Source organism: Cavia porcellus, unplaced genomic scaffold (assembly GCF_034190915.1).
Source record: "Cavia porcellus strain 051 isolate PalLab524CR breed Dunkin Hartley unplaced genomic scaffold, mCavPor4.1 scaffold_13, whole genome shotgun sequence".
Taxonomy (NCBI): Eukaryota; Metazoa; Chordata; class Mammalia; order Rodentia; family Caviidae; genus Cavia; species Cavia porcellus.
In genome coordinates this window covers 5,435,011-5,442,183 of record NW_026947496.1, presented here as the reverse complement: position 1 = coordinate 5,442,183, position 7,173 = coordinate 5,435,011, and the positions used below count along the sequence as shown (strand labels likewise).

Here is a 7,173-nt window from a genome sequence, read left to right as displayed (position 1 = left end):
GCATATCCCAAATGACCTGTGATGTTGAGCATTTTTTCATATATTTATGTGCTGTTTGTACTACTACTTTTTCTGAGAAGTGTCGATTACGATGAGGTCCCAGTTGCTGACCCTTTGTGATATTTCCTATGCAACCAGGGCTTTGTTCATAAAGTCTTTGCCTGCACCTTGTGTCTTCCGGAGCTTGTTCTATCTTCCAGCAGATTTAGGGTTTTTTTTTTTAATGTTTAGGTCTTTGATCCATTTTCATTTTAGTGTGGTACATGGTGTCAGACATGGGTCTCAGTTTAATCTCTGCCCTCTGGGAAGCCAGGTTTCCCAGCACCTCCTGTTAAGGAGGCTGTCTTTTTCTAGTCAGAGTGTTTGGCCCCTTTGGAGAGGGTGACTTGGCATGCTTGGAACTGTTTCTGCATCTTCTGTTGGGTTCCATTGATCCTCGGGTTTGTTTCCATTTTGTTTTTTGTGGCGACACTGATGTTTACTAGGATGCACCCTACTACAGGTGCTGGGGCTGGCCATGGTGCTCTGATAGACAGAGCCTCCTCCACATTCTGCCGGTTCTTCTTAAGCGAGGACACCAGGAAGCTGACGGCCAGGTAGATGTGGTACACAAGCTCCTCATCATCTGCTGTCTTCACAGGCTGACAGCCACCACAGCCACAGGACTCTCTTCATCTGGAACTTGATCTTAGCCTTAGCCCTGTCTACCTTGTCCACCAGGTTTTCAGGAAGGGAGCTTGCCAGCCTTACTGAGGCTGGGTCCCAGGATGCGTGGGATCTGCTCAGTCAGAGAGTCTGAGGCCAGAAGGGCATCGTACTTGGTGGCCAGCTCCTTGGCCAGCTTCTTATTCGTGCCGAGTTTCTTCAGCACCTCAATGTTTGTGTGGAGAAAGTCCACAGCCTTGGCCTTGTTGCAGTGCTGCTGCTCCCCTGGAAAGCACACAGAGAACTTAGGGTGCAGAGTGGACTTCAGCCTGAGGGTGCCCCAGAAGTGCCCGTCCTTCTGAGGGTCACAGATCTTCCAGCTGTTCTGCAGCTCCACAGTCCAAAAGACTTCTGGTGCTTGCACTGGTTCCCATACAGGACCTCGTGCCCTTGTACAAGGTGTCATGGGAGACTTTGCTCCTCTTGATTCCTTGTGCTGTGATAACCAGGAAAAAAAAAAAGAGACCATGCTGATTTTATCACAGTAACTTTGTAGTATAATTTCAAGTCAGAGATCACGGTGTGCCCTGCCTTGCCTCTGTTGCTCAGAATAGTTTTTGCTATTCTCAGTCTCTTCTGGCTCCATATGAATTTTAGGAATGTTTTCTCTAGTTCTGTGAGATATGACCTTGCAATTTTGATCAGGACTGCACTAAATCCATACAAAAATTTTGGGAATGTCTTAGTTACTTTTTACTCATCACTGAGACAAAATACCTGATGCCCAAAGTTGGGAAAGCAAAGATTTATTTCTTACAGTTTTTGGAAGAAGTTTTCTTTCAGTCCCTACTCAGTTGGCTCCAAGGCAGGCTGACATGGCTGGGCCGCACCTCATGGCAGCTGCAAGCAGCAAGGCAGAAACCGGCAAAAGAGCAAAACACACTTTCTTCCTATCATTACATAACATCCTGGCTCCACCCCTTTGTGGGTGGAGCACTGACACCATCAATCCAAACACTAGATAATGAACCATCACAAATGCATACTGCAAACTCATGAAGCCTGGGGGGCCACACATATAAACCATGACATTCCACCCCTGGCCCCCAGAACTCATGTACATCTTTTATACAAAAGACATTTAGTCCACCTCCAAGAGTTGCCAAAGTCCTAATAGTTTCAGCATTGCTGAATAGTCCAAGTCCCAAGTCTCCCCCAATATCTATGGTAAACTCTTGCTGTAACTCCCTGTACTAATGAAACAAGGTTAAACATTTCTGAAATGCAAAGGCACAAGATAAACATTACCATTCCAAAAGTTACAAACAGGGGGATATAAAGCATTGGAAACATAGCTGTTGTACTCTAAGAAAACAGCTTCGTTATATGTGTATTATAGCAAACCTTTAAGTGGCTTACTAAATGTGTTTTTTTTAATCCTTTTTCCTTAACTGATATGTTAAGTGACCTAATTGATATGTTGAGCAATACTCTCCTCTGTAAAGAATTGCAAGAATCTCACTTAATTGATATGTTAACCATTGTTGCCCTCTACAAACTACAGAAGTTGTGCTAAAACAAGCTAACAAGGGTTGTTAATCACTGTTAGGCGCCTCTATTCTCTGCTAAAGAGCTAAAGAAAACTAGAATGGCCCATTAATTTACATTTGTTTAAAGTAACCTGCTTGTGTGCAGAGAGATTTGCATATGAGTTTAACCCTTTACCTGATCTTGACACATAACCGCCGTTTTCTGTTCTGTATGGCGCCTTATTGCCTCCCTCTCCCCTCACCTATCTATCTAGGCCATAAAGAATTTGGGTTTCTGGTGACCTCTTCCCAACCCGGTGATGATCTGTCATAAAATGAGCCTGCCCCAATTTTAAGAACTGTTTAGCTTCAAAGAAATTACTGGGAAATACTATGGCCCAAACCCCAATCGGTGCTTTCCTTTTGTTCTGTATGCATCAAATGAGTTAGATATCAGATCTTTGTAAAACTTAAGTTTCAGCTTCTTATAACTCTGGACCCCTTCGCACCTACTAGCAAAAACGAGCTGTCCTGGGATAATTAACTGTCCACTTTCTTCCCCAAATATTGCTGCAGATGTGTCACTCCAAGATAATGTCAGTCTGTAGGATGGGAGTAATTTGAGAAACACCAGGAACTCCCGAGATCGTCAGAGCTAAGTGGACAGCAATACAGTTTCCAGACTCGGGTCAACAAGTTTGATGGCTCTGCAGGTTTCTTTGTTGTCCCCCCCCCCCCCCGCTTTTCCTCCAGCCTCTTTTTAAAGTCCTCCCTTCAGTCTCTGGGACACAGTCTCCAAATTGGCTCCCAGAGACTGGTCACCAGGCCTGGAAATAAAGCCTTTGCCACCCAAATTTTCGGTCTCTTGCCTCCTTGAATTTTATACTGGGGCCCAAGTTATAACAATAGCAAGTCCAACATTCAGTAGGATGAACATTAAGTCCTAGAGTTCCATGCTCAGCATCTGAAGCAATCTGGTTGCAAGTTCCAAAAGGCTTGGGTGATTCTACCCCCAGGGCACTTTCAGAGATTTCAGCTGCTGCAGCTTTTCTCTTAAATCCTCTCTATTCGATTTTGGCAGCTTTCCTTGGGTCACCCACGTTCCTGGCTTTTCCAAACTTCTGGGGTCTACCTTTGACTTTACCCTTACCTCTTACAAATTGCCCTCTCAGGGGCACACTGCTTGGCCTCCCAGGCCCTTTGCAATCAAGGTGGAAGCTGTCTTACCCTCAGAATTTGTGCATCTTCCTTTCACCTAAAGTCAGCACCTTGTGGATGTAGCCAAGGTCTGCTGCCAGCTGAAGCAGTAGCCAGGCTTTTGTCTTTCTTGGCTGTAGGGGTCAGTTGCCCAGATTGCAGGGCTCTGTTTACCTAATTGTGATGAAAAGCTTCTCTGTGTTGCCGCCATTCTGGAACCTCATGTGGCCTCTGTCACCATTCTGGAACATGGTGCTCTGCAGCTTTCTCCTCTGAACAAATTCTTTCACCTTTGCAATGAGGCTGCAAAGGTTGGGGACTTGCTTCCTGGGATGTCCTAGGGCCATCTTTCTTATCTCCGTGTTTCTCCTCAGCAATCAAAATCTCAACTCTGTCTTTACAATCCACAGCCTTCTTGGAATTTTCCTTCTGGCCAAACTCACAGTATTGCAAATTATCCTGCTGGGCTCTTTGCTCTTGATTTGCAACATAAAGCTGGCTAAAAGCCCCCAACAATAGCCATGCCACAGTCTCCACATTCAGTTGCCTTGAAATTTCCTGTTCAAGATTAATCAGTCTATTGCCCTTAGTCTCAGTCTCAGGCAAAGTCTCTGGGCATAAGCAAAATGCAGACAAACTTTCTGCCAAGCCATAACACACATGGTGGGGAGTCCAATAAACAATGCAGTCCTTCTTTCCAGCAGAAACCTCCCAAGCCTGGTCTCTACCATCAGGCTTTCTATCAGCCTTCTGGTCTCCTGAGCTCTGACCAGAATCTCCCCTACAGAACAGCCTAAGCTGCTCCAGCTCTATGCAATCAGGCGAAATGTCCAAACCTTTCCAAACTCTGCCCACATGCCATTTCCACAGTCTCTCAAAAAACATGGTCAGGTATAGTCATAGCAAACGACCCCACTCCTTGGTACCAAATTCTGTCTTAGTTACTTTTTACTCATCGCTGAGACAAAATACCTGATGCCCAAAGTTGGGAAAGCAAAGGTTTATTTCTTACAGTATTTGGAGGTTTCAGTCCCTACTCATTTGGCTCCAAGGCAGGCTGGCATGGCTGGGCCGCAGTTCATGGGGGCTGCAAACAGCAAGGCTGAAACTGGCAAAAGAGCAAGACACACCTTCTTCCTGCCATTACATCACATCCTGGCTCCACCCCTTTGTGGGTGGAGCACTGACACCCTCAGTCCAAGCACTAGACAATGAACCAATCACAAATGCACAATGCAAACTCATGAGGCCTGGGGGACACAGATATAAACCATGACAAGGAATATGGCCATTTTCACCATATTGGTTGTGGCTATCCACGGACAAGGGGCATCTTTTCATTTTCTAATATCCTCTTTGATCTCCTAGTTTTTCACATTCTTTATTAGACTGATTCCTAAGTATTACATTTTTCTTGGTGCTGTTGTGCAAGACGGTTCCCTGATTTTGAATGCTATTAGATATTTTTAATTTTAAAAACAAAACAGAAATGATTAAGAATTGTTTTAAAATTGTAGGAAATTAACAATAGTTAATATATTTTCTATTTTTATCTTAGAAGTAGTTGTTCAGGTTACAAGATTTAGGCCTTAGAAAATAAACAATGAAAGCACTTGAAAGTTATTTTTGATGAACTTACACAGATTAGTGTGTATAGTTATGTGTCTACATATAACCTTTACCTTCTTCCTTTTCTCCTTTCTCTCTCTCAGTTATTCTTTCTTTTTGAGAACTTCCTTTCACTTTCATTTTCACAATACCTAGTGTGTATTTTGGATCTTATTGGACTTTTGGGGTTTTTTCTATACTAGGGAGAAAATATGACATTTACACATGTGAGTTTGATTTATTTCACTTATGAGTATGGTCTCAGGTTGCCTCCATTTATCTGTAACAGCCTCAAGTGTATCTTTCTTTATATCTGAGTAATACTCCATTGTATAAAAATACTACATATTTTTTATCCATTCCATGGTTGATGGGCATTTGGGTTGTTTCCAAGATTTAGCTATTACAAATTGTGCTCCTATAAATATGGGTGCACATATATCACTGTGGTATGATGTATTTAGTTCTTTTGGGAAGATACTCAGGAATAGCTGGATTGAATGAGACCCAGTTTTTTGAGAAATCTCTACCCCGATTTCCACAGTGGCTGTACCAGTCTAATCTCCCACCAACAGTGGAGAAGAGTTCCTTTTTCCCTACAGTACTGTCAACATTTGTTATGGGTTGATTCCTTGATGGCAGCCATTCATTCTGGAATGAGATGGAATCTCAGTGTTGTTTTAATCTGCACTTCTGGAATGACCAGTAATGTTGAACATTTTTCATGTATTTATTTGCCATTCATATTTCTTCATCTGAGAAGTGTGTGTTCATCTCAGATACCCATTTTTGGACTGGGTCTTTGAATTTGTGGAAGAGGCTGATGTTTTCCAATTCTTTATGTGTTCTAGATTTAATTCCTTTGTCTGAGGGACAGTTGGCTAGAATTTTTTTATTCTGAGGGTTTTCCTTTTACTCTGCAAAACTTTTTAATAAGATAAGATCCCAGTTGTTGATTCTTTGAAGTATTTCCTGTGTAGTTTGCATTTTGTTCATGAACTTGCCTACCCCTATGTCTTCAAGATTTCTAACTACCTTGTCTTCTAGTAGATTTAGCGTTTTTCCTTTTTAATATTTAGATCTTTGATCCCTTTTGACTTTAGTTTAGTGTATGGTAATAGACATGAGTCTAGTTTTAGTCTTTGGCATGTAGAAAGCCACTTTTTCTCCAGCACCATTTATTAAAGAGACTATCTTTCTTCCAGTAAACATGTTTGGTCCCTTTGTCAAAGATAAGGTAGCTGAGTGTCTTTATAGTTATATCTGCATCTCCTAATCTATTATTTGGATCCTCAGATTTGCTTTTATGCCAGTACCATATTGATTTTATCACAGTAGCTTTGTAGTATAATTTCAAGTCAGAGATTGTGATGTGTCCTACCTTGCCTTTGTTGCCCAGGATTGCCTTTGATATTAATGGTATTTTGATTTGGATTGCATTAAATCTGTGTAACAGCTTTGGAAGTAAGGCCATTTTCACTATGTTGGTTCTTCCTATTCAAGAGCATTTTGTGATATCCTCTTCAATCTTTTTTAGAGTGCTATAGTTTTCTTTTCTTTCTTTCTTTTTTTTTTTTTTTTTTTGCCTTTTTCATTTTTATCGGTAGCAGGGATCAAACTCAGGACTGCCTGCTTGCAAGGCAGGCGCTTACTCCACTGAGCTAAACCCCCAGCCCTGCTATAGTTTTCAATGTATAGATCTTTTACATCCTTTGTTAGACTGATTTCTAAGTATATCATTTCCACAGGATCTGTTGTAATTTCACCCTTTTCATTCTTCATTGTATGAATTTAAGTGTTTTCTTTCCTTTTCTTGATAAGGTTGGCGAGGGGTTTATCAATTTTGCTTATTCTTTCAAAGAACAAACTCTTTCATTAATTCTTTGTATTGTTTTCTTAGTCTCAATTACATTAATTTCTACTCTGATCTTTAAAATTTCCTCCCTCCTATGAGCTTCAGACTTGATTTGCTTTTCTTTTTCTAGAAGGTTAAGGTACAACATTAGGCTGTATATTTGTGCTTGTTCTGTTTTCCTGATGTGAAAATTCATTGCTATATATTTTCCTCTTAGGATCACTTCCATTGTGTACCATGGGTTCCAATATGTTGTACCTGCATTTTCATTGAATTGTAGATATTGTTTAATTTCTTCCTTCATTTCATCTATAAGTCATTGATTGTTCAGGAGAGTGT

The 7,173-nt window shown here is 41.4% G+C and overlaps 1 pseudogene; it reads right to left on the bottom strand.

The window, feature by feature from the left end:
• Positions 1–350: 350 nt before the first annotated feature.
• LOC101788911 (large ribosomal subunit protein uL1-like) lies at positions 351–1,111 on the bottom strand (annotated as a pseudogene).
• Positions 1,112–7,173: the final 6,062 nt, after the last annotated feature.